The following is a 27,740-nucleotide window of genomic DNA, read 5'->3' on the forward strand; positions in this document are numbered from 1 at the left end:
CCCTCAACTTCTTCACCACTCCTCAGATTCTCCCCAACTTCTCAGCTTCTTCCCTGTCCCACGGCTTCTCGCTATACCCTCAGATTTTTCTCAGCTTCTCCCCTGGGGCTGAAGAGGAAAGCTGGTCCTCTCCTAAAGCCTCCGCTTTTACCCCTCAGCTTCCTAGACCCACACCCCTCTGACATCATGACCTGCCCAACTGGCCTCGCTGGTGCCTTTCTCCTACCCCATGCATCAGTCAGGACCCTTGGGAGCCACGCTGACCACTTCCCTCCATTCCCCAGCCTCCTGCTCCCGAAATGTGTTGGTGAATCCACACTCCCAGGAGTCCTCCCTGCTGCTACTGGTCCTCCTCCCAGGGCTTCATATTAGCCACACCAGCTATGATCCAGGGCCTCAGACGGCTTGTATGACCTCCTAATCCCTGGGCCTGCACCCAACACCTCCTGCCATGAAGCACTTCTGACAGCACACTCCCATGCCGTGCTCCACTGAGTTATATCCATAACAACTTCCTGTGTCCTCACCTGACTCTTAACCACTGGCCTTCCCACTATCTCCTAAGCCAATGTGGCCCAGGACCCAGAGACAACAAACTCCTGTCACAACAACCACTGCCACAAGGAAAGCCCGCACAATGGATTTAAATGGGTATAATGGAAATCTTGCCTCACTGCATCTGAGGGTCAGTGTCCAAATTACTACACCTTTCTTAACCTTGGTCTCTTCATCTCTAAAGTCAAGAAAATAAATCAAAAGGTAACTGGTTCTGAAGATTCAGGAAGGTTCCATGAGCCCCGTCCCCTGGGGCAGAGGTTGGGACAAAACGAGGTCTTGGAGGGAGTTCCCTAACCTTACAGTCCAGCCATGAATGAAGGCATTGCAGGGCAGTTGTCACTTCTGCAGGGGTCTTGTCTCCCTGTCATCTTGTAAACACCAGGAGAGAGGACACCGTGTCTCCCTGAACAGCTCTCTCGGGGCATCATGCATCCTGACACATGGCAAAATTCCAGGAAACCTACAAGGAGCCCCATGGGAACTGTTTCTCCCTCTTTGTTGTTCTAGAAACAGTGAGAAGATGTGATGGTACCCTCTCTCTCTTGGTGTTTTCTAGAAGTCACTATGGAAGCCCCTGGCCTGGGGGGGTGACAATTAACACCACCCAGGAGTGACTGCTCTGCGGCTCTGCTCCTTCAGGGAGCTCTGGAAGTGTCTTCCAAGAACTGTGTTCATGTCCCCCGAGTTGATCATCTGGGCGCCATATGTAACATGATGGGGGCCGGCTTGTTGGGGTTTCCGTCCCGCCCAGTACCCCATAACCGGCAAATCCCAAAGAGAAATTACACACAGGACTCCATAAGGTTATAAACTGATTGGCCCATTAGGTCAGGCTTCTTGTTAACTCTTATAACTTATATTAACCCATTATTCTCATCTATGTTAGCCATAATGGCTCCGTACCTTTCTCAGCTGGGCAGGTTACATGCTGTCTCTTCGGTGGTCTGCACAGGAATGGCAGAGGAAGTTTCCTCCTCCCTAGCCTTATCCTATTTTCATTGCCCCGCCTCTACTTCCTGTCTGGTTGACCCGCCTATACTTCCTGCCTGGCCAATCAGCGTTTTATTAAAATACACGATTGACAGAATACAGATAATTCTCCCGCACCACCCGAATTTGTCCACAGTCTTCCCTCATTAAGACATCTGTATTTGTGGGGTTCCACAGAGGCCCCTTGTTCCTGATTCTGACTCTTGGCCTCTCATGCCTCCCCCTAGGACATGGGTTTTGTCACCCTTCCACAGAGCCTTCCAATGATTTGGATGGTTTTCTTTACTGTCTATTCTTCTTCATGGTTCTAGCTCTTCTGATAACACTGGCCACAACCTCTTCATCTGCCCTTCTGCTCACCAAGTTATTTCTTTTAATTACGTTATTTTATTCATTCATATGTGTGTGTGTGTGTGTGTGTGTGTGAGAGAGAGAGAGAGAGAGAGAGAGAGAGAGAGAGAGAGAGAGAACATGTGGAAGTCAGAGGACTTTCATGAATATGTTCCCTCCTCCCACTGTGTATATCCTGGGGATCTAACTCAGGTCAGCAGGCTTGGTGGCAATGGATTTTACCCACTGAGCCTTCCGCTGGCACTTGGTTTATCCTTTACTTGTGTGCAGCCAGGGGAAGGACTTGTATCTCCTGGAACAGAAGTTGCAGGCAGTTGTGAATTGCCAGACTTGGGTGCTGAGAACCAAATTCAGGTCCTCTGGAAGAGCAGCAAGTGCTCTCGCCCACTGAGTCATCATTCTGGTCCCCACCTTTCCTCTCTCTTTCTCTCCCTCCTTCCCTCCCTCCCTCCCTTCTTTCCCTCATTTTTTCCCCTCTGCCTCTTGAGTGCTGGAATTAAAAACATGCACCACTACTGCCCGGCCCTCTCTCCTTTTCTAGTACGAAGGTTTTAACGTCACAGAATTCCCTGAGAGCGGTGCTCAAGTTCCAATCTGGACATTTCTAGCTGTTATTCTGTTCAAACCCCATTCTAATTTTCCTCTCACTTTCTCCCTGACTCCAGCATGGAAATCCGTTGGTTGTTTAACAAGTATTTAGGGATTTCCCCAATACCCTGTGCTGGTAAAACCGATTTCTCTTTTATCCCACTGAGGACGATTGAAATGACTTGAATCATTTTGGATCCCTGGATCTTGCTTTGTGACTAAGGACCTGGCCTGTCGTGGACAGGGTACAGCACAGCTGCTGAGCCGAGCGCCTTCAAAACCCACCAGGACTCTTGTCCTTCCTGTCACTCATACCCATTATGGGAAACAAACACTAAAACCTGTCCCGCGCTACCGTCTCGCCAGCAAGAACCACGTGGTACACATAGGATACTTCTGCAGTAAAGCTTTAATGCCCCTTGGGAGAGCGGGCATCAGCCAACATGGCGGAGACCCAGATAAGATGGAACCCATCCCTTATAAAGGAAACAGACCCTGCTTCGGACGTGTCACTCTTGGATTGGTCCATTGTCCATAATCCCAGGTGAATGCCTCGGGAGTAGGCGGGGACTCAGTGGGAAATTACCGAGCACATGTGCGTTCACCTGGCGGTGAAGCCGGATGTCAGCGCCATCTTGATAATGGAGAATGTGGCTGCGGCCTTCTACATCTCCCCCTAATTTTACTTCTTTGCAGAAAGGCAACTCCCTAGGAAGGTAAAGATAGAGGTCGCACTTCCCAAAATGAAAACATTAAAATGGGCTTACACGGAATCTGTCCCTAGGCTCATGACATCTGGAACCTATCCAGCCTGCCCTTTGCCAATTTTCTGGGAAAGGGAATATACGGCAGGAAACCCTTAAGCAAAGCGACTTATCTCTCAGAGAGGGCCATTCTCTGTGCGATGCTCTTCAGCTCAACAACCTTTAGGGCTAGCTAAGCCAAGCATTCCACCCTGTGCAATGGACCACAGTCCTAGGGGTGTAGGAGCTGGTTGGCTTAAACCTTACTGTTTTAACATAGATAGCCACATATCAGTAGAGGCCCCTGTTCCAGGGCAGCCAGCGCTTGTGCAATAACCACTTTGTCCCTACGATTTTGGGATTTGAGTCAGCAGACCATCCAGAGGAGAAACACTAATCCATAGCATAGGACTGTTTCAAAACATTTCCACCCCCACCCATTCTTTGAAGTAGGGGAAGAAAGACACGACCCAGGACTGTAATCCTATGGCCAAGCTTATAAATCATCTCTAGGACGGTAGGGGGAGGGGGCCCAGAGTCATATTGGTTGTAAAAAGTCAAGGAAGCATCGCCATCCTATGGCTGACTGGTAACAGCTTCAGGAAAGCTGAGAGTGTCCTCCATCGGTGCTCTGTCATCCATCCTCAAAATGGCAGGAGGAACAGCAGCCAGGTCCTCAGGCGAATCCGTGTGTTGTGGATCACTCTTTACTGTTTGGGTCAATCGCTCTGGCAGTCAGAATGGGCTTTCTTGATCCTGTGGGAAGACATAAACAGCTCCCCTGGATCTCAATAAGATGGGATCCGGGCCTTTCCATTCATTAGAAAGCACATCTTTCCATTTAACCAAATCTTTGGGCCGCTGCGGATCCGAACAATGTCGTGTTGCAGCATTTTGGCCATTATCATCCAGATTTAAAAAATTTATGGTGAACAGAGTCATGGCGATGGCCATTTTTGGCATCGGGGGCAGTTCCTTTATTATTCCCCCCCTTTTTGTTTAAATAGATATTTATCCAATTTTTAATTTAAATAACCATGGCATTTTGTAACCTGTCTTGAAGATACCCATAGTGTTTAGTAGAAATAACTGACAGGATAAGGGAAACTGATAGCAAGCAATAACTGACAAAACAAGGGGAAATCCAGCAGCATAGCAATGGCACAGCAACAACAACATTGCAATGTACAACAACAACATAGCAATAACTGACAGACCAAGGGCAGGAGCTGGACCATCCCTCAGGAACCCGCCAGCTCCGCAGCAATCAGGCCAGACAGCTCCATAGCAGAGGCTTTGTCCTCAGGCCTCTGGACAGATGAATCCACAGCATGAATAGTAGCATTTCTAGAAAAAAAACATAAACAAACTCTTCTCCCAAAATAACATTTAAGAGTATTAAAAAACTCAGTGTAAAAATTTTGCACAGTCAGTACTGGAAGTAGGCTGGTCTTGAATTTAGAGACCTATAGGTCTCTGTTCTAAAGAGCAATCTTGTTTGTCTGTGCCATTACAGCAGGCCCTGTTTGTTGATATTAGATTTAAGATTTATTGGCTCCAGTATTTCTTGCCGGTACGGTGGCCTCGGGCTCCGGAGCCCGCCCAGTCATCCAAGGGCTGTGTGCGGCCCTGGGCCTGCTCGCTGCGCGGATCCCCGTGTCCCGGGCCAGGAAGTGGTGGCTCCACCCCCAGGCGCCCCTGCCTTTCCCGCGGGGCTAGCCTAGTTCTCTGAGGCTGTGTTGGTGGCGGAGTGTGGCGGGAGCCGACACTCAGACCGAGGCGGCACAGGCGGCAACATCTCAAGGTCCGCGCCAGAGCCGTTGCGGCTCAAGGGGCCGATGGGAGAGGCGGCGACCAGGGCCGCTTCCCTACTAGCCAACTCTCAACACCTGTGCCATAGCAAAAGCGGCTGTAAACTCTCACAGATCCAGCCAACGACCCAATCACCCCGAAATCCAAGGGCCCTTCGCATCCATCTCCCTGCGGAACCCGAAACACCAGACAAGCCAAGCGTATACACAGCAATCTTTTAGGAGGACTTGAGTTTTTAAAATGCTAAGCAGTTTTTAAAAACTTAAGTCACATTATGTAGATGTAATACGGTATTGCCTATTTACTGCGTTTAAATCTTAATTGCGCTTTTATTATGATAAATACGACCAGCCCTGCCTGAAGTCAGCATCGTTTAGCATAGCCAAATGGAACCAGAGCCATTTTATCCTCAGAGACCAGCATAGTTTTAGGTACATTGTAAGCCTTCTGGCCCGGCTGCCTGTGGCACCGCTCCCACTCTTGGCACCATCGTGACATCCTCCAGGCCAGGCACCAACCGAGCCGCACCAATTGAGCCAGCGCAACGTGCTCCCCACCATAGCCACAGAGCAAAGCTCCGCTCCAGCCGCCCTCCAGCCCCAGCTGCACCCACTCCGCGCCCAAACCGGTGTACGGAGCAAAGCGGAATTCAGAGAAGCAGGCTTGCTGCTCTGCAAGGACCTCATTTAATCTTTTAGGGAATTTGGGCGTCGTTTAGTCTCTCTGGCTGCTTCCTGCTGTTATTGGGCCGTTGCATTCTTAGAGGTATACACTACAACATTTCAGGAGGTCTCGGTGATTCAAACCACGTGGATCTCAAGCACGTACTTAGGCTCCCATCCTCCGTGGAGGCGAAAACAGAACCTCTCCTCCACAACATCACATTCTCAAGCCCATGCCTTAAATCTAAACTACCTTTTTTAGCAGCTCCCAAATTCAAATATCCCTCTCCTGTCCAGTACACAAAAAGCAACACGAACAACACGACACAAAGCCTTCGACCCTGCAAATCAGCCTTCTCCCCCATCTCCATTCTCCCAAAATCACCGGGAGGTCCTTTTTAACTTATTTTTTTTTCTGTCTCCCCCATTCTTTACCGGAGGGTCATTTTTAACTTATCTGGGTGCGCGCATAACCTCCCACTGCTGCTCAGTTTCTGATATGCTCTCTGGACTTTAGAACGTACCTCTCTGAGCACGCATGCCTACAGTTCTGAATCCTCCTTGTGTCCAAGGGGTCTCCGGCGGTGTAAAGTTCTTCTTTTTCTTCTTCTTCCCGGGTTTTGGCACCAGATGTCCCGCGCTACCGTCTCGCCAGCAAGAACCACGTGGTACACATAGGATACTTCTGCAGTAAAGCTTTAATGCCCCTTGGGAGAGCGGGCATCAGCCAACATGGCGGAGACCCAGATAAGATGGAACCCATCCCTTATAAAGGAAACAGACCCTGCTTCGGACGTGTCACTCTTGGATTGGTCCATTGTCCATAATCCCAGGTGAATGCCTCGGGAGTAGGCGGGGACTCAGTGGGAAATTACCGAGCACATGTGCGTTCACCTGGCGGTGAAGCCGGATGTCAGCGCCATCTTGATAATGGAGAATGTGGCTGCGGCCTTCTACAAAAACCTCCAGCTAGAACTCCATTTCTGGGTCTCTCTTGCATCTCTTGCTCTCCGTGCTGTTGGAGGCTCTTCGGGTCAGGACAGTAAACCAGTGTGGGTGTCATTGGGAGGCGACCCCCGTCCCTGCTGTGCTCTGTGGTCTAAGACCTTTGCTGCCTGGCCTCCAGTCGCCGGTCAGCAGTCATTGGACACAACCCCACTCCTCACCACTGCCCTCGGTTCCCCAGAAGCAGCTTTGGTGACTGTTGCTTTGACAGCCTCTCCCTACTGCTCACACTTAACAGTGACTACTGGCTGCTTCCGGCCATGATCTTGCCAGCTCTGGCCTCTATCTCTGCCTTCTTGGGGGGTGAGCTGAGCTATGGCTAGGTCCTGTCCTGCCTCTTCTGCTAGTCTATAAGCAAGCTTGTCTCGACTGGTGGCTAGGTAGCCTCTCTGGCCAGTAATCTTGTTCTCACGAGCTCCTGTCCTCTATGGTGGCTCTCCATGCTCAATGGCAATTGTGTCCTGAGCACAATAGGATCATACGAACTTAAGTGAGCAGTCTGCCATCAACATCCCCTAAGGACCACACACATACACACACACACTCACACACTCACACACACACACACACTCACACACACACACACCTTAGCCACCGCCCTCGTCCAGTCACCCTTCAGACCTCAGTTCCTCCTGGGCACCTTCATGCTCCACACGAGTGTGATGTGTTCTTACTTCACAAACAGCTCACCCGCTGCTCCTGCACCACACCAGACCTGGGCTTCACCAAGAGCGAGGCCATGTCCCCCACCTGGTGCAGGATACAGTGAACGCTGTGAACAAGTTAGCTGATCCGTGTGATCTGGGGCCTTTCCTGCTGGGAAAAACATGTCCAGTAGGAAGCAAAGCACCTGGGTTAAGTGACTCATAGGCAAGTCCCAGTTCCGCAAGTGCCCAGCTGCACTTGTGGGAGGACACAGTATGAATGCTGACACGGGGGTCAGTGGGCAGGGATCAGCGTGCAGGGGTCAGCGTGCAGGGGTCAGCGTACAGGGGTCAGCGTGCAGGGCTCAGTGTGCAGGTGTGCAGGATGAGTCAAGTGTCCTAAGAAACTTTCTCATCTGTATGGCATTGCTAGGGGCCACCTCCATGGGTTTCTCTGCAGACCCAATAAGCTGGTGTGTGTTGAGGTTCCCTCCCTGTTCTCCTTGGTTTCAGTGTACTCAGCTCCTCCTGAGGCCTGCTCTGGACCAGTGAACAGGTGTCTGGCACAAGCCATCAAGCAGTCAGTGATTGGGCACGAGAAGTGACAGGTTATGGAGGTCTTTGGCATGGAGTAAGGAAGCACTGTGGGGAAGATGGGGAGGGCCAATCTGAGTGACTGTGTAGCTTGCTTCACAGGGGCTTGGGCACAGGCTCTTAGGAAGTAGCTGTGGTCATACCTGCCTGTCAGAAAAGCTGCTTCGTGAACTGTAACGATGAGGTGGGGGAGGAGGGTTACTTGGGGTCATAACTGGGGGACAGTAACTTGTCCCGGAGAGACTGCAGACAGGGATGACCACTAACCTAGTTGCAGGCAAAGATTTCTTTCATGACAGTTGTGATACTGTGAGGTGTGTGTGTGTGTGTGTGTGTGTGTGTGTGTGTGTGTGTGTGTGTGTGATGTATATGTATATACCCTCTTCCTTGCCTTTGACACAATACCCCTAAGGTCTTCACAATCTCCAAAGATGCAAGAGTATCTTGAGTACCAGTGACGTGACAGATTACTGGACTCAAAGTGTCTACAGGATGTTGTTGGTCATGAGAAAGACCAAGGCAGGATCAGAGGACTGGATGTTGAGCCCCTCTTCCTCCTAGAGGCTGAGCAGACCAGTGTCGGGGGGAGGGGGGGTAGGATGAGTGGACCTCCCAGGTCACTGATGTAATCATTGGTACCTATGAAATAAAATCACAGGAAAACCCAAAGCAGTTCCCTGTGAGTTTCAGGCTGTCTGAACAGCTGGGGGGTATCTGGGGTGGGTCCCAGAGTGGGTGTGACCTTACTCTGCTCATCTCTTGTGCAAGATCCTTAGCAGCCAGCCAGTGGGTAACGATAGATAGTACGTTTCCCCAGGGTTTGAGACCTGCTCTAGAAAATCCTATTTGTCACTTAGGATGCAGAGGGCCTGACCCTCACCCTGTGGTGCTTGGCATCATCTCCAGTGGGTGGTGCTGGGACTATAGCAGATGTGGGGCACCTCTGGGCTAGACACGGTGGTTTGGTGATCAGGCAAAATGGGAGCAACGGCTTGGGTTTTTTCCTTGATATCTACAAGGGTCTGTGGTTCACCACGTCAGCTTCCACCATCAGCCTCCACACCTCAGGTAGCCCCTTGGCCTCAGCCTCTACTGTGAGGTTCAGATCCTGGGAGTTGAGCATGTTTTGTTTGGTCCTGAGTTGAACATGCCTTTCAGATTTATAGAGACAGGTTTGCAGACTAGAATTTCACAGCTTGTTCCTAGAAATGATTGTTTTGTTACATAACACGGAGCCGGCATCTTTAGACACAGAGAGCAGCCTGCACTTCGCTCTAGGCCAACGAGCTCTGTCCCTACCTCTTAGACCTCCTCTATTTGGACTCCATCTCCAGCCTCTAAGGTGGCTTCCTGCAGGTAGCCTGGCAGACCCAGGCTTGTCTCGGTCAGAACTCGGAAGCCAGTGGGAGAAGCCCTGAGGAAGCCGAGACCAGCCCCCTGTCCTCCTCACCTGGTGAGCTGAAGCCTGTCCCTTTGAGTGTGAGAGAACAGGAAACTGTGTGATGTGGATGAGGGGGGTGCTCAGTGGGAAGACAGGGGAAGGAGGCAGAGGATCTGTGCACAGCTCTCAGCGGCACAGTGCCCCTGACGGAGGGGCACTGCCCTGGCACTACAGGCTTCTGCGTGCCCTTCAGAGCATCCTGTTTTCAGCCCCAGCCTCCGAGATGTGTTCGCCTAGGTCCCCCTAGCCAGTGCAGCTCTCATAACTTGAGAGGCAGGTGAAGCTCCCAGAAAATTCTGAAGAAAGGGTCACACAGGGTCAGAGTGACAGTGACCAGAGACATGCGTGGAAGCTTCCCTTGTGTCACGAAAGCCTCCAAGCGTCTCCTTGTCCAGGAGCCTGACCCAGTGGGTTTTGTCATGGGGTGTATGTCTTCAGTTTTAAGGGAAACATGGAGATTCCAGGAGATCAAGAAAGAATATTCCAGGCCTAACCAGTGACTGTGGCATAGACTCCAGCCTACCTGCTCTAGGCTGTCACAATCATGGTCTCTGAGTGCCTGCTTGTCCATCACCCAGCCCCAGGACACTGGCTCAGGACACAGGGTGACAATGCTGTGAGATGCTTGACACTGAGGTCCTAGAAGCCCCAGATACCAGAATTGTCACTCTGGGGAACTAGGCACCACCAAATTCCACCACGGGGGGGGGGGGGACACATATGGGTACACCAATTAGCAGCACTGCTTAGCCCATCCCACTGGTCAGTGTGGACCCCCATCTTCAGAGAGCAATAGTCCAGGGCTGAGAGCATGGGACACCATCAGATGAACAGTGACCAGCAAGCCACAAGTAATATGCAAAATGGCAGGGGTGGGATTACCTTAGGCTGCAGTGACCAAGACAGAGTGCCAGCAGCAGGGTGACCAGACCAGCACTGACACCAGCAACCTGGGGGATGGGGCTGTTCCTCAGGAACCTCCAGCCAGCTAGAGCTGACTTCTTGACTGTGCAGAAAAGTACTTCAGGATAAGCCTGGCAGAGTTTGCTGCATTTCTGAGTTGCCTAAGAAAAAACCCACGCAGTCCCACACAGGCATGGGCTCCTGGAGAGAAATTTGTGCTTAGGGGCCTTTGTGGGAGTTGGATATATGGTCTGTGGCTTTCTCTGTTATATTCCTTAAAGTACATGATTTACAAGTTTTAAAGATCAAGCAGAGCTTAAAATTTATACAAAGGTTAAAAATTAAGTGGAAATACACAAGCTTGTTTGCTTATTTTTTTTTTCTTATCTTAAAAAAAAAAGTCCTAGGCTGGCGAGATGGCTTATTCATTAAATGCACTTTCCACCAAGGAGAATGACCTGAGTTCAATCCCCAAGATCCACATGATGGAAGGAGAGAAGCAGCTCCCCCAAGTGATCCTCTGGTCTCTACGCTTGTGATACAGCTAATGTGCCATGGGACCTCTCTGTGTACCATGGGACACATACACACAATAAATCAATTAAAAATAATAATTTTCTTCTTAATGAAACTGCAAGGAAGTGTTTATGAGGAGCAGTGTTTGGACTTAGGGATGGTAGGTACTAATGTGGTTAAGCGCTAGGCTGTAGTCACATGGCCCTAAGTAGGCATAGCTCAAGCTGAGACCAGGTTGTGCCCTGCTCTGATGACTCCTCAACGCATGGAACAATGGCTTTCAGGCTGTGCCCTCCTCTGGGTGACTCCACCTTACAAAGAAACATCTGCCCCTGTTTTGAGAGCCGGTGCAGAGGCAGGGGTACTCTGCTCCTCATTCCAGGTGTAGCAGACACCACATGTACAGCACCGCCCCTGAGACACCGACTGATAGATGACTTACTTCTGTAAGTAGAAAGTATGTATCCATTACTTCTCTGTTGCTGTCGCAAAAAAACGTTGACCAAATTAAGAAACAACTTAAGAAACAAAGAGTATGTTTTGCCTCACAGTTTCAGAGGGTGCAAGCCCATCACTTGGGGGAAGGGCTGGCAGCAGGAAGCTGGGCTAGGTGGCCACATCTCATCTGCACACAGGAAGCAGAGAAACAACAGAAAGTGGGGTGAGGCTATAAACCCCCAAAGCCCATCTCCAGTGACATACTTCCTCCTAAGAGTTCCATAACCTCCCGCTAACTGAGAACTAAGCTTTCAAATACATGGTTCTTGGGGAACACTTATCACTCAAGCACCACAAGGTGCAGAGCAGAAACTCGGGAGAGGAGTGGGGCTGGCATGCACATGCAATACTGAACCCATGCAAGAAAATCAGGGCTGAGAACCTGGCAAGCACATCAGGCCAACATGTTCACCTGGATCCCATAAAGAAAAGGACACTTCCCCCACCTGTCATCTGACCACCCAGCTCATGTGACCGTCAAGGGACCAACAGGTAGAGAACTCCAATTGTCCCAGAGACTTCACCTTGTCTCAGAGATCTTCCCCACGGCAGCCTTCTTGAATCACCATCAGTTTCTCCATCTGTACTTCTGGACCTGGTTTTGCCCCTAACCTCTACCCTCCTGTCTCTGGCAGCTCTATTCAATGCCCGGCACTCCTGACTCCAACAGCTCTCTGACTGAGCTGTTAGTGTCGTCTGACCCTGACTGTGGCTCTCTGCATCTATTAGTTTTCTGCTTCTGAGGCTCCTTGAGTCTCCAGAAACTCTCCCACAGTCTATTCTGTAACCTATGCATACATACATATATAAACACATTTGCTATGTGATGTCTCGTGTGTGATCTCAGAGTTTATATTAGTAATTAAGATTAGACTAAAAAAAAAATGTTCTCCTCAGCCAGTGAGCAAGGAAAATGGAAACTGCTTGGCACATTGTCACAGAGGAAACCTGGAAACTTGTAAACTCACTGTTATTTAATTAATTGTTATTCAATCAATGACACTATAGGAACACACAGATGTGTCTTTATTTCCGCCATTGTGTGCTCACCAAGTTTTGTTGTTCTTAACCTGCTTGTCCAGTAGTGTTTTTCAGAAAACAACCATTCCTTATATCAGCAATCTTGGCCTTAATGGGTTGTACTGAAGCTCCATGGCTCCCATTCAGCAGGAAAGATCTTTCCCTTCCCGTGTTCCTGAAGAGCACACCTGTCTCGGATCAGGGTTGCCTCTGCTCAGAGCTGGCAAGGAGGAAGATGGCCTTGGGGGGATCGCACACTCTCATCTCCTCAACCTGAGCAGACCAGCAGTGGAAGCAGCAGGCTGAGCTGACTCTAACCAGGAGAGCGCGTGACACGGGTGACTGTTTCTCTATTCTAACTTCAAGAAACAAACTCCACTCGGCAAGGACAGAGCAGATGCCAAGAGCCAGGAGGGTTGGCTCCTGCCTAGAGCCGCATAATTAGAGCTGCCGGAACTTGACACAAAGGTCTTCCCCTGACGTTCTAAAGCTAGAAACTCAAAATCAAGGTGTTGGCAGAGTCACCTGCCAACCTCCTTCTGGAGCTCTGAGGCTCCTTCCTTTTCCAGCCTCTGGGAGCTCCAGGTGTTCCTGGCTCCTGGCCACATCCCTCCTGTCTCTACCTCTGTCTGCAAATGACCTCCTGCGTCTCTGTGACTCTATATAATCCTCCCTCCTGTGAGGACATCTGTCACTGGATCAAGGGCCAGCGCAAACAAGTCCCTCATTTTCACTCACTTCATCTGCAAAGATTCTATTTCTAAATAAGGTCCAGTGAGTTTGAGGGACACACAATGAATCTGAGGCCAAACTGGCTCCCACCCTTCTGCACTTCCTGTGCCGGCTGAGAGCCACAGGATGCCCCCACCATGCCCAGCTAAGCAGAAACTATGGGCAGAGGTCCTGGCAGGAAGCAGAGGCTACTTTCTCCTCCTTTCTTCCTCTTCCTCCTCTCCCCTGCCAATGGAAAGTTCCAGGTGGATATCACTTACAGGTGAGTAAGGACACCCTGGGGAAGCCGCTCCAGGAGTGGAGGGCAGGGAGGGAGCCTGCGGCCCACTCTCTGCTCTCAGGAGTCTCTCAGGAGTAGGAGCGGAGTGTCTGGGAAGAGAAAGAGACTATCTCCGAACCATGCAGAAGTCTCCAAGGACCCGTTGTTAAAAGGCAGTCGCTTTCCTCCAGTTCCAGACTCGGCTTGATGATGCCAGGCACTCGGAGGCATGTTTATTTCCTGTCTGGACCACGGAGCCTTGAAGCACGGGCAATGTCAGCGTTGGTGGCTGCTACACCCATGGCAGCTTAGCATAGGGGGCTTCCCCTTACAGGCGCATGGGACAAGGTACAGAGGCTCCACATTACTGTGAGGTTTAGTGGCTCAGGACTGACGGCATTCTCATCTGTCACCACGCAAAGTTTTGATCTCTTTCACCGTGGGACTGCCGTCCCCCATCAAAGGACACCAGTGTCACTGGCTTGTAACCTCTTGGTCTTACTGGTTTCTGCCCTAAATAAACAGTGACCACTGGCTTGGGCCACAATCAGGTTATGACCCAGATTTATATGTCCACCCTCAACCCCACCCTCCTTCTCCCACAACCAAGACTTTCTGAAGCAACATGAGGCCATCCCAAGCCCCTGAGGCTTCTGGAAGCCATAAGACCCCACCCCATTTTGCTCCACCCTGCCAACCCCCAGAGGACTTTAAATATGACTGTTGCTTAGAGAGTCTGACTTGGGCAAGGACTGTCTAGATCCAAGAACTGCCTGCCAGGAAACCAGCCCCCTTCCCACTGCCCACCTTCACCCTTACCCCATCCCCTTTGCCTCTCAGCTCATCCTCACGAGCATCTCACTCTGAACCACTGCCTCGAACAAATCCACAGGCCCCCAAGAGGACACCTCTGTCCTCCAGGACTACCAACCCAGTAGAGGGCAATCCAAGTGTATACAGCCAGGATGAGCACTGGATAGAAAAGCAAGGAGCCGCTAAGAGCCACCGCCTGGGTGGGCCCCTCCTTGGGCTTGTCTGACCAGGCCGTAGAAGCCCACCTGTCACAAAGAATGTTAGGTCTGGGAGCATCGAGTCTTCAGTAGGGTCTTGGCCGGTGTGTAGCAATTCTTCTTGTCCTGATTTCCAGTCACTTGTACTTTGACAGGCTCCCTGCTCTGTGTGCCTCAGCATGTACTGAGTGTGTCCTTCTCCATGGGGTCATCAACGGCTCTGACCTCTGAGGGCAATCTCAAGTCTGCTGTCCTGTCCCCAGGAGGTCTCCCACTTAGGATTCTCTTGGCTTGCCTCGGCAATGCTCACAGACCCTCCCATACTCCACTCCCTCCCTCACCCCTCCCTCAAAGCTGGGCTCAGGCTTTTCTTTTCTTTTCAAATTTGTCTAATTTTTATTTTATGTGTCTAGGCATATAGCCTGCGCATGTATACGACTGTGTGCCATTTGTGTGCCTGGTGCCCATGGAAGCCAGAAGAGGAAGTCACATCCGCTAGGACTGGAATTACAGAAGGTTGTAAGCACCATGTCGGTGCTGAGAACTGAACCCAGGCCCTGGTTTTCCTAAGTTCTCCGGTCCCCCAACATTTTCTTACAGCCTCATGAACCCTCTGTCACAGCTCCAGCCTCCCAGAATTGCCACAGCCCAAGGCACCATGCCCACATCTGGGTCTGTTTTCTCTCGCAGCAGACTGGAGACTCTTGAGAAATGGGGGTCAGGAATCAGCCTCTCCCTGTACTCCTGAGGAAGGCCTGGGCCAGGGCGGGACCCAGGGAGGAATGCCGTGGGGCTCATCTCAAAGTTGCACGGTTGAGTCAGCACAGCTGCTGGGGCTGCACAGTTAAAACTCCACCTGGGGAATATTCTCTTTCTGCTCTGGCCCAGTTATGTCCCTGGTTCCTGGAAAAGCTGCTGAGTGATGTTCTGAAGATCTCTGTGGTAGCAGCTGATAGCTGGCAGCATGCGCTCGGTAGAGGGCTGTCTCCCCCACACACTACCTGGTGGCACCCCAAGTCACAAGGCCCCTCCTCACATCCCCTGCCTCTTCCTGTGACACCTTTACATCCTGAGGCAAGAGATAAGCCTGCCTGAATCCCTGTGTCCTTTGAGGTAAAGACAGGACTGGTGTGGAGGTCATGAGATCGTTCATGTATTAGCACATGCCAGACTCAAGTGGAGATGCCAGAAAGGGACACCTGGATCCAGACAGCTGTTTCTATAAGCTAAGTGGTCTGCCTGGAGGCAGCCATATGCCCCAACTGAACCCCAGCTTCCATATAACTAGCTCCTTTCCCAGCTGAGAAGATCCAAAGGCAACAGCTCAAGAATAATCTAGATACTAAGAGGGTCAGGGTAGCTGAGAGGTTGTCCTGAAGCTAGGGTCGTGATAAGGACAATAGTCCTTTATCCATTGACACTTCGGGCCTCAAGGAGCCCAAGATTGACATAAGAGACACACATGTCCTAAGAGACTCGTGCACAGAGGCACCTGATGCACTTGCACACATACTCACACATGCACACACTAGCCAGCTCTCTAGAGCTAACAGATAAGAGCCAGCCTTGCCTGGACAGCCTGGGGGGGAACCCCAGGGAGGAAACAGCATGTTTAGGACTTAGAGGCTCCCAGGACAGGACACTATGCTAGACCAGGCCAGCCTACTCTAGTCAGAAGGAGGTGGGACAGGAGCTGCCCCTGCCAGAGCAAAGCCCCTTCCATGCAGAGGAGGTGGCTTTCAGTCTAGAAGAGAGGCAGCTCAGGGACAGTCACACACATGTAGACAGGTCAGGAAGGCCCCACAACTCTGGCTGCTGCAGGAGGAATCATCTAACAGCCTCTGAGAGCAGGTTCCTGACCCTTTGGCAACTGTGCAGCAAAATGACTCCAGTTTCACCCCTTACTTCCCGGGCAGCTCAATCTCCGGCTCAAAGAACTGAGGGACACTATTTCTGGGTAACCAACAGTCACCTAAGGTGGCCTGACCGCAGCTGTCTGAGCAGGCCCACTCCCTGATTCCTCATGGCTTGGGTCAGGACCCTGCCAGCAGTCAAGCAGAGCTAGGGAAAGGGAGCGGGGAGGCAGAACGTCCCATCCAAGTGCTGTAAACCCTGAGGCATGACAACCAGGCAGACTGTATGGTGGACCTGCTGCTCATAGCCAGCCAGCTCCACAACCAGCTCCCTCACTATCAATCTTCCCACCCAACATCTATCCCTACGGCCCCCTAACCCACTCCCCACACATCCACTTAAAGCCTGTACTCTCAGTCTTAGCTGCCAGGCACCCTCCACCAGCCCTACTCCCCAGTCCCCCTGCCACCCATTATGGCCACATTTTCCTCCGAACATTCCCACCCACATATGCACACAAACCTATCCATCCTCATATGTTCAGACAGCCACACCCCCAAACACCATGAATATGCAACCTATCTATACAATGACCACCTAAAAACTCACTAGCCAGTCACTGGACACAGCACCCACCTAGTGACAGTATGTCCATCCCACCACCAAACAGTCCGCTGCTGCTCTCAGGCACCCACAGACTCGTGTGCCCCAGTTCTGACCACCAGGACAGCCATCTCTTGAAGAACACAGAGACATACCAATTAATGCACCTCCCCATTAGCCCAGGCGGTAACTACTCATCCTGCCACCCACACCCATTCAGACAACTGTCACCTTTTCACCAGCTACTTCTCTACCCATCAATACATGTCTGTCCTACACTTGGCCACTCACCTGCCCATTCTGTTTATCCACCTTCCAGAGCCTGTTTGTGTGAGCGTTTGCTCACTTGTTTTGGTTTCTGACACAGAGTTTCTTTGTGTCACCGCTCTGTTGTCCCAGAACTCCCTTTGTAGACCAGGCTGGTCTTGAACTCACAGAGATCCACCTGCCTCTGCCTCCCAAGTGCTGGGATTAAAGGCATGCGCCACCTTTACCCAGCTGAGAACCTGCTTTGAAATCCCCCAGGGGGTTAGCAGGTCTGCCCCGACTGAACTATGTATCAGAACAAAATGACCTGCTTTTCTCTGTGTGGCAAAAGGCAAACTCTCTCCAGCACAGACAGGGCAAAATGTGACAGATCTCATGAAGTCTTTGGGAGCAGTAAATATCTGCCTTTAGCTGCAGAAATGAAAAACTGGAAAAAAATAAAAGATAACATTTCTAACCACAACTGAAATAAAAGATGCCTCTGGGCTTGGTTGTACATTCCTGTCAGCCTAGCAGTTGGAAGCCCAAAGGAAGAGGATCAGGAATTTGAGTCCAGCCTGGGCTATAGAGCAAACTTTGTCATGGGAGGGAGGATTAAGGGGAGGAGAAAGAAAGGAGGGAGCAGAGAAGCAGGTGAAACAGGCACTTAGCAGACAAAGTGAAGTAAGAGAACAAAAAGAGTGACCACAGACATAATAAAAGAAAACTTTCCAACTCTTGAAACGTAGATTCTGGGAAGAATAATGTAGAGAGCAGTGTGGGACAGCACTCGCATTTCATGAAAAAGGCCTATGAAAAATCAAACGCAAAGATAAATAGGTTTTTTTAAAATCAGCAAAATTAAGCCTAATTCATATGTCCTCCACTGAAAGGTGCCTGGAGACTGTGGGATAACTGACCCTGGTATAGCAGGCCTAAAGCCTCCCAACATCTATAAAGGATCCAGAATGATGCCCATTCCATAGGAGTTGCTTGGCCACGGCACCCACTTAAAGGAACCACGCGGCAGTCTCTCAAACAGTGCCATTGGGGATCCTGGAGCTAGAAACAGAGACTAATGCAGCAGCCACTGGGAGAAGGCTTGCAGCTGACACCATTAAATAAAATGACAGCAATGCCAGCAAACTGGAATTCATTACACAAGAGCAGTGGGTTTAAATCTGAGGCGAGAGGGTTTGTAGATCTGGGGAAATCAGCGCTCCTAGAAAGGGGCTGACTCCTGCTTCCTGCAAAATGGAACCCAAAATAGCTGCTTGGATTTTGATTGTTAACTAAATAAAGACTTTAGATTATTTTAAAATTAAGAGTAGAATCATGGATAGAAAGGAGAATGACAGAAGCTATAAGTCTACAAGATGGAGAAGCGGGGAAGGAGAAAGGGAGTGGGAGGGAAGGAGAAAGAGTGGGGGGAGAAAGGAAGGAAGGGAGGGAGGGAAGGAGGGAGGGACAGAGAGGAACAGCACACCACCTGGACAATTTCAATCCAGACTCAATCCACGACCTCCCACCTGTGAGAGACACCAGAAAACAAAAGAAAACAAAGAGTTTCAAATGAAAAGACGGTAAAAACCAAGAAGACTGGTCAAGGAATTTATGTCACGAAATTGAGGGTCCTTCTCCATTTTCCGAATAAAGGTGGTAACCAACAATTGTGAGCTAGTTAACTTACAGAAACACACATAGCATAGGGAAAAGAAAGAGAAAGAGGGAGAGTATGTAATAATTATTACAAACACAGCGCCCCTCTCTATCCCCTTTCTATTCTCAATTCTACTCTTAGTCAGTCACAGGCTGAGACAAATAAGCCAGGCTTGAGGTAGGAGGTGAGATGCACCACAGTGCCCATGCTGCAGAGAAGAGGCCCGGGTGCTGCGGCATCGCCACACACAACCGTTCAGATGCGAAGGAAATCATGATAAATATTTAAAATGAAATTTTACACAGCTCCTGTTTTCCTAACACAACAAAGCTACAAATAATAAACATGAAAACAAAACCCTAAAAGATTCACCCACCTAGAAAAGCAGGGGTTTCAGAGCACGGCAGATATAAAATGATATATTTATAATAAAATAAACATAAGGTTGTCCCTCAGGGAAGCATGAGAAATAGAGCCAAGACTGTAATTAGGCCCCATCCGCAGCTTCAGCAGTTAATGCACTTTTTAAAAGGATACACTTGGCATTCACCTTGAGAACTCAGGGAACTTCTGTCTTAAAGGGAGCCTGGCAAGAGATTCTGACACAGATCAGCTTCATGGACCTCGCAGTCCTCAGGGATCTGAATGACATGAAAAGAAACAATGAGATCGAACAAACCTTTCCTCTACGACCACGTACCACAGTCAAGGGCAGAGAGAAAAATCACCTTGCCAGGGATGCTGCACAAGCTTAGAAGGCACCAATCTAAGTGTTTTTTAAGGAAATGGAGAGAGGGCTCGGTGCTTGAGAGCTTGCTTGCTGCTCTTGCAAAGGGCCAGAGTTCGGTTCCCAGCATTCACATCAGGCAGTTGACAGCTGTCTTTCACTCCAACTCCCAGGGATCCACTGCCCTCTTCTGGCCTCCATGAGCACCTGCGCTCATGACCTCATACCGGCACTCAGACACAGACATACACATGAAAAAAAGCTGAACAGCCAATAGCTAGGCAGCAGAGGGATAGGTGGGCTGGTGGGCAGAGAGAATAGGCAGGAGGAGGAATCTCAACTCAAGGAAAAGAGAACAAGGGGGAGAGAGAGAGAGAGAGAGAAAGAGAGAGAGAGAGAGAGAGAGACTCCTGGGTCTGGCAGCCAGGCAGCCATCAGACAGAAGACAGACAAGGAAGAAGCAGGAAAAGCAGGACATACAGAATGAGCGAAAGGTGAAAATCCCCCTCCGAAGCAAAACATAGATGAAGAGAAGCAGGTTAAACTAAATTATAGGAGCTAGAGGGACAAGCATTAGATAAGGCCAAGCATTCGTAACTAATATTAAGTGTCTGTGTCTTGATTTGGGACAATCAAGGTTGTCGGCTCAAAAAGAAAGCCTGCTACTGGAGTCAGGACCGAAGAAAAGCCCCTGAGGCGGGAAAGGCCCAAATTGAGGCTTCACTCTTGGGAAAGTGCAGGCTGCCAAGGGAGCCAAAGCCTGGTGGAGACTGAGGCCCGAGGCCTTTAACCAGTCCGTCCTGCTGAATGACCAGTGGCTGCAGCAAGTCACACAGCACCAGCCAAGGACTGGGCGTGGCCTGGAGAACCACTGATACCAGTGAGTGAGGCCAGGTCAATTCCTCTGAGTTATCTCTCTGTGAGACACCTATTGGCTCCTTGACCCGTGTTCTTCATGATTGAATGAGTTCTGGGCCCAGAGTGTGTCCTCTTCCCTCAGGACTTTGAAGAGTTCTCTGGCAAAAGACCTGGATGCAAGAAAGATAATCTCTGTCTATATGCCACCTGCCACACCAGCCTGGATAAAGCTGGACTCCATCCTAGAGGCAGCAAGAATCCACTAGCAGGTGTCATGGGAAAAGGATGGCAGAGCAGAAAGTTGGGCACCGGGAGCAACCGCAGTCATTATCCCCAGGGGGAGCAAATGGGAAGCCTGGATCAGGGTGATGGGCTGCGCGAAGGACATACGAAGAGCGGCTTAGAAGTCAGGGGCCTCTGTATTAGAGAATGGCTGGAGGCCAAGCGGTACAAGCAAGGCCAAGAATCTAGAGAGAGAGCACAGGCCAAAACAACATGCGATGTGAGCGGCCCTGCTCTCTGGTGTCCTGGGGTATCTGTATCTGCAGTGGAGCCTGGTCTAGGTGCAGGGGAGGGGCAGTGGTAGTGGTAGTGATGCCTGCCCAGGACACCATCCCAGGGCCTGCCAAGTCTCAAAGGAACCTCAGCCCTGACTGCCTCCTCAGAGGAATACTCAGAAAACCAGCAGTGGGTTTCCACAGCAACCTGAAAGTCAGCAGCCTGGCTGCCGGATCCTAGGTGGGCAGGGGATAGCACACACAGGTCCCTGTCACTAGGGAACTACAGCGTGTATGCTAATGTATGCTCTGATGATAACAGCAGGATCTCCACAGCGCTTCAGTCTTACAGGAAAGCAGAGTCCAGAGTCAGGGGCAGCAGCACTGACCCCTCTGTCCCGGTCACCTCTATACACCCGAGGAACTGCCTCCCATACATGTTCCCAATCTTCAGAACCACTGTATGCATGTACACACACACACACACACACCTTTAGAATAACTCAAACATGCATGCATGCATACACACACACACCTTTAGAATAACTAAAATAGTTTTAATGTCTATTTATGGCAAGATAATCCCAAGTCTTGAGAGGTCTATGGGACCCTAGGGTTCCCCACATGCAAAATATGACACTAGGAAGCCCAGTGTTCTCAGAGCACCCCTTTCACCAAAGAGGGTCCCCTTTCTCCCCAGTTCACATAGATGCGATGTTCCTATAGAGTTACAAGGTCCGTTTGTGACCAGATTTCTTTGCCAGGCCTCTGTCTTAGGTCGCTTTCTACTGCTGAGACAAAGCACTGGCCAAAGCCAAGCTGGAGGAGGAAAGGGTTTGTTTGTCTTACATTTCCCTGTTACAATCCATCACTGAAGGAAGCCAGGGCAGGCACTTGAACAGGAACCTGGAGGCAGGAACGGAAACAAAGGCCAGGGAGGAATGTTGCTTACTGGCTTCCTCTCGGCAGCTTGCTTTCTTTTATACAAACCAGGACCATCTACCCAGAGATGACATTATCCTTAGTGGGTCAGGCCTTCCCACACCAATCATTAATCAAGAAAACACCCCCTACAGACATGCCCACAGGCCAATCTAAAGGAGGCTTTTCCTCAGCAGAGGCCCCCTCTTTCCAGGTGACTCTAGTTTGTGTCAAGTTGACAAAACTAACAGGCACACCCTAGCGCTCTCTGAGGACCCCTCTCTGTCTCAGCCTCCAGCTCTCCCATCTACATTCTGGACTGCCTGTCTCTTCAGCCCCTGGATCTGGTGCCTGAACCATTCCTGTGGGATATGCCCTCAACACAAAAGAAGATTCAATGCTCCCATTCTCACACCCTGCAGGGCTTCTGACGTTGGCCATGTCCCTCCTCTGACCTGTCCAGCCCTTGGTGCAGTAACGGCAAAGAGTGCTTTGCCGGGCAGCTTTACACTCAGCTCTGATTTGGAGAGGTCATCAAGAGGGGGCCCACCACACTCATCTCAGAACCAATACAGCTCAGCAAGGTCATTGTGGACTCCTTCCACACCCACACAGGGTCATTCCTGGTAGGAGAATTCATAGAATAGTGACTGCTGGCTAGATAGGGATCCATGAGAGGGAGAAAGAAATACTCACATAGATGGTGGAGAATGGACAGACAGATGTACGATGAAGGGAGGTAGAGGGGGAGTGGATAGGAGCAGATAGACAGGGTGATGCTCGGGTAGTGGATGAGTGGCCAGGACGGAAAGGAGGGCAGGAGGCTGGGTGGGAGGATGATGGATCATACATAAATAAGTGACTGATGTATGAGGAAATACTTGGCAGTGAGTCCATCAGAGACCCAAACTGAAGCTGCATCCCATCTGCCCGTGGTATCTCAATGTGGTCAGGGAGCAGGGGCCAGTCCAAGTAGCTATGGTGGGGATGCTCAGCTGTCAGAAACACCCCAAGGGACAGCTGGGGGCTAAAGGAGTCAGGATGAATAGCTGACTTTCACCTGCTCATGGATTTCTGTGTTACAATGCAGGTGAGAATGTGTGAATGTTTAAGCTGGGCTGGTGTGTCTTCATGTGCATGTCTGTGTGCCTTGCCCATGTGTGTGCCTGTATCTGTAGGGGTGGGTGTGTGTGTGTGTGTGTGTGTGTGTGTGTGTGTGTGTGTACCTGTGTCTGGATGTCTCTTTGGCAGTTTGTGCATCTTGGTGACTCTCGGTGTCTGCATGAATCCATCTGTCTATCTGTCTGTCTGTCTGTGTCTATTTGTGTTGCTATCTTCACACTCCATAGCTGGAATATCTGCTGTGTTTGTCGCCAGTTTCTACTGGTGCTCAGGGCTGGTAAATGTTTGACAATTGGCTCTCAGAGCAAGAGCTGGGGAGCCCTGTGCCTTATGTTTGCTGATCTCCACGAATCAATCACCCCCTGCACTCTCCGCGGATCTCTAATCTCTCCACCCAGAAGGCAGAGTTGATGGTCAGAGCAGGTCCCACCTGCCTCCAGGGTGCTTTGGCCTAGGCTTGGTTCCTTGTCTGACAAGCCTCTGTCACCCCATTCTCCATTGGCTTCCTGCCCAAGAGCTCCTCTTGTAGCCTCGGCCCTGTCCTAACTGTGCAGTCAAAACCAATCTAGATAGTTCTTTCCAGCCTGTCCCATGTAGTAGGCTCAGAAGTGTGGGCGAGTCTTCAAGGGGAGGGCGCAGCTCTGCAGAAGGACCAGGGACTCTCCAAGGACTGTGCATGCACCCCGGCCATCTCCCTCACTGTCTCCTAGACATCACCCCCACAACAGACAGCTGCTGCCCCACCTCTTATCAGACGGCGTCACTTCCCATGAAGTACATGCAGAGAACAGGGTCTCGACATGGTGCCACCGCTTGTTCACCCATTCCAAAAGCCAAGTCTTCCCTCCTCCTGGATCCTGCCTGCTCTGTTAGACACAGAGCTGTAGAAACAGTGGCATAGCCTCACCCAGAAAGAGAGCCTTGACTCCAGCCAGCCTATCCACATGCGAGCAGGGGCCCCGGGCTCTCTGTCCCTTGGTCACACAGATAAGGAACATGCCCACTCTCAGCAGGGATAAGGTGGATGAGGTGCAAATGGAGGAGGGCTCTCTCTCTTCTCCACGCCCAGTCTGTTCTTTGGGGCTAGCATCTCACCATCTTCAATCACTTGGCTGCCGTCTCTGCTGCCTTAGCCTACCTAGGTGAACTTCATCCTGTCCTCCCTACTCACCCCACCTTCAGTAGCCACCTCTTCCACTGGGGTGACCTTATATACCTTTCCATAGCTCTCCACGGCTCTCCAGGCCTGGAGACCTAAGCTTCCCTCCTAAGCCCAGGCTGACTCTGCCCTCCCTTCCCAGGCTCTGAAGAACTTGACTCTTCTGTTCTGTGGGTCTCCCTGGTCAAATTCATCTGGCTAAAGCAGCTGTCGTTCTTTTCCCCTTCTCCACATACTTTAAGAGCTCAGCATATCCAGGAAGTACTGAGGGAGCCAAGGACCAAGCTCCAACAACAAGGCATCCTGGGAGCAAGGTCACAAGTAAGGAAGAGTTCAGGCTGGCAGTGGCCAAGGACACAGAGGATGGAGAGAAAAGGGGGGAAAGTCTGTGAGTTGGGAGTTGGAGACGGCGTGGAAGTCAACTGGAGTGGGTCAAGATTGCAGTCGGAGCCAGAACCTGGAAACAACCTAAATGCCCCTCGACCAAAAAAATGGGTAAGGAAAATGTGGTACATTTACACAATGGAGTACTACACAGCAGAAAAAAATAATGACAGCTTGAATTTTGCAGGAAAATGGATGGAGCTAGAAAACATTATGTTGAGTGACGTAATCCAGACACAGAAAGACAATTATCACATGTACTCACTCTTAGGTGGTTTTTAAACATAAAGCAAAGAAAACCAGCCTGCAAACCACAATCCCAGAGAACTTAGACAACAATGTGGACACTAAGAGAGACTTACATAGATATAATCTACATGGGAAGTAGAAAGTATAAAAAGACAAGATCTCCTGAGTAAACTGGGAGCATGGGACCTTGGGGGATGATTGAAGGGTGGAGGGGAGAGGCAGGGAGGGGAGCAGAGAAAAATGTAGAGCTCAGTAAATATCAATAAAAAAGTATATATATAAAAAAAGATTGCAGTCGGAGGGGACCTTATCCGGAAGACAGAAGGAAACAGACCTAAGAGGAGAAACAGCCAGTGAGTCAAAGGATGGGGATGAGTGTCTCAGGCAGTAAGAACAAAGGACTGAGGCAGAACTTTTGGAAGGAAATCACCGAAGAGCCAGAAAGTCAAAGGTGAGTGAGGCCGAGTCTACAGGGGCCATGCTTAGGAGATGATGGACAGCTGGGAGGCTTGCTGAGTGCCTAAGAGCATTCAGCAGACATTTTGGCTGACCGACTCCCTCACTCACTCATTCTCTCATTTATTGGCTCCCTCACTCACTCACCCGATCCCCTACTTGATTGCTCCTTGTGACCCTGGCTCCCTTCGCTGTCCCTCACAAGGCTGAACCCTGGGGACACGAAAGACGTGGGAGCATGGAGAACACAGGTCTAGATGTGCTGTGAAAGCATCTCTGACGGTTCTGTGGGTGGGGTGCAGCGTCTCTGAAGCAGCTGCAGCTTCCGTCACCCCTGGGCCCCTGAGCACAGGACTGATGTCACATGACCTCCTGTTATGCATGCCATGGGCACCTGTGTCTCTCAGAAGCACACACTCCAGGAGGGGATCTGGACTCGAGAGGCGGAAATGGGGACAGTTAGCTTTGTATCTATACCCTGGCTGGTCTGGAGCTGAGCTCCTGCCATCCCCAGGAACACTGAGGCTGGCCCCTGAAGGTGGACAGGGATGAAGGACAGGTGGACCCCGCCTTCCCTAACCCGGAAGCCCCCAAAGAGCATCGTGAACTGTGCAGTGTGGTCGAGCATTGTCAGCCAGGATCACACTACCAGCAGGGTGACTTCGGCCATTCAGTGAGATGCCAGTTCAAGACCCCTGGGAACCTTCTGGGGGATAAGACAAGAGGGGTCTGCTAGGACCTAAGACCTAAGGCCAGGCTGTGCGGGATAGGGCCCAGGCCTGAGAGTTTCAGAGAGGCTGGGAAGACCGGGATCTTCGTGGGTAAAGAGAAGAAGACTGGTAGAGGCCTGATGCCTCCATCGCTCTCCCAGAAGGCCCATGGATCCTGGCAAATTCAGCTACCCTACCAGTCTGCCATACTGGACTAGTTGGCTCCTGGCCCCCCATTCTTCATTGCGCTTGGTGGGTGGTCACATTTCCCTTGTCCCCACATAGTCCCTTGTGCTGGACCGTGAGGGGTTTGGAGGCCATGTTGTAGGAGACTATAGGCCACTCTGAGCTACAGTCTCAGTGTATGAATCCTGCAAACCTAGCCGTGAATCTGAGGCTGGAAGTAGGAAGTGATCCTCAGGCAGCCAAAGCGTTCAGTCACCGCACCAGACACACCTTGTCAAGCACTCCCGCTGCCGCCTTGAGCGGTCCTCCACAGGGTGGGCTGCCCCCGGCTTCAGCTCCTGGCCTAGAACCCTCTTGGTGAGACAAACTTAGCTGTGGCCCGCTTGGCCACCTTTGCTTTTCTGTTGGGCAGAGGCCAGGTCATCTGGCCCCTTCCCACTTCCAATTGTCTTGGCTGTGAGACTGACCCAGTCCCTGCCTGAAATCTGGCCTAGACAGACCCTGCCTTCAGGCATCTACCGAGTGTCTGCCAGGTTCCGCTGGACCCACCTGTCTGACTAGTCAGGGCTTTAGTGGTACAGGCAGGCGGGCCGAATGCCATCACCATGGGTGTGGAGCCAGACTAGGCACACATAGAAGGATGCATTTGAAGCAGGTATCCTCAGAATCTCCAGTGTCCCTTAGACACCCAGGAGAGTGACCTCTGCCTAGAGGAGAGCCCTTCTCTGAGTTTAGCTACACCTGGACTTTCCATCCAGTTGTCCTTGTCTGATGTCACCAGGTAAGCAGGGGAAAAGAATGATGGGTCCCAGTGTCTCCTGCTGACCCTAGGAAATGGACTTGGTCAGGATGGTCTGGGTGAATGAAAGATGAACAAGTACGTGAGTGAGTGAATGAATGAGTGAATGGGTGAATGAATGAATGAGTGAATGAGTGAATGAGTGAGTGAGGGAGGGAGTGAGCAAGTGAGCGAGAGAGTCAGTTCACATGCAATAACAGATTCTGTTCACAGGTTCAGAACCGGCACTGAGTGACCCACTAGGCTCTGGGCAGGGAACTGACCATGCTCCACCCATTCAGCCAGCCTTCATCACTGATTTGCTGCCAGCTGAGGGCTTTGCCCCTGGGTCCCTCTTGCTGCTGTAACTTTGTACAGATCAGCAGAGAATTGAAGGTGCAACGTCTAGAGGACTCAGCAGGATTTGACCCAGAAGTCTCAACCTTGGAAATATCACTTGACCTTATGCATAAATCCACACACACATTCTGGCTCCTCCACAGAACCCTCCCTCAGACTTCAGCACAGAGAGCCTCCTCTCCCCGGAAGTCTTCCCTGACTACTTGTCCACATGGACTTACTTGGGCAGTTGTGTCTCGCCCCCACCCCAGCAAAGGCCATTCCAAGGGGAGCTACTCACTCGTTGAATACACTGTGTACCATGCATGCCTCTTCCTCCTGGCCACCCGCTGTGCACAACAGGCTGGCACCCTGCTGGTGGCCCTGCTGGATTTGTCCTGATCTGAAGAGCTCCCATCTTTGGGTGGCTGTAAGTTTCCAAGCCCAGACTTCAGCCAAAACCCTTTCATTAGCTATGTTTGTTTGGGCTGTTTTCTGCCCTTTTAAAGTGGAAATAGTTTATTTTTAACATATGGATGCTGTTGCTTTCTTTTTAAGATTGGTGTAAAAATAAAGAAGCTCCGGCCTGCTTCTTTTCTTGGCCTGAGTGTCTGAACAGCCTTCTTCATCAGACACCCTGGGCTCTTTCAACCCACCCCCTCCCC

At 50.8% G+C, this 27,740-nt stretch overlaps 2 long non-coding RNA genes across 2 annotated transcripts; one reads left to right on the plus strand and one right to left on the minus strand.

Moving 5' to 3' along the window:
- Window positions 1–2,878: 2,878 nt before the first annotated feature.
- LOC148121185 (uncharacterized) lies at window positions 2,879–6,658 on the minus strand. The gene is made up of 2 exons (XR_015738589.1): window positions 6,229–6,658; window positions 2,879–4,577 (listed from the first exon to the last, which is right to left on the minus strand). It is a non-coding gene; the product is annotated as an uncharacterized LOC148121185 (long non-coding RNA).
- Window positions 6,659–9,191: 2,533 nt separating this feature from the next.
- On the plus strand, window positions 9,192–10,905 carry LOC125387439 (uncharacterized). The gene is made up of 2 exons (XR_007227856.3): window positions 9,192–9,400; window positions 10,693–10,905. It is a non-coding gene; the product is annotated as an uncharacterized LOC125387439 (long non-coding RNA).
- The last annotated feature ends 16,835 nt before the right edge of the window (window positions 10,906–27,740 follow it).

The sequence above is a fragment of the Myodes glareolus genome, chromosome 8 (assembly GCF_982192425.1).
Source record: "Myodes glareolus chromosome 8, mMyoGla1.1, whole genome shotgun sequence".
Classification (NCBI taxonomy): domain Eukaryota; kingdom Metazoa; phylum Chordata; class Mammalia; order Rodentia; family Cricetidae; genus Myodes; species Myodes glareolus.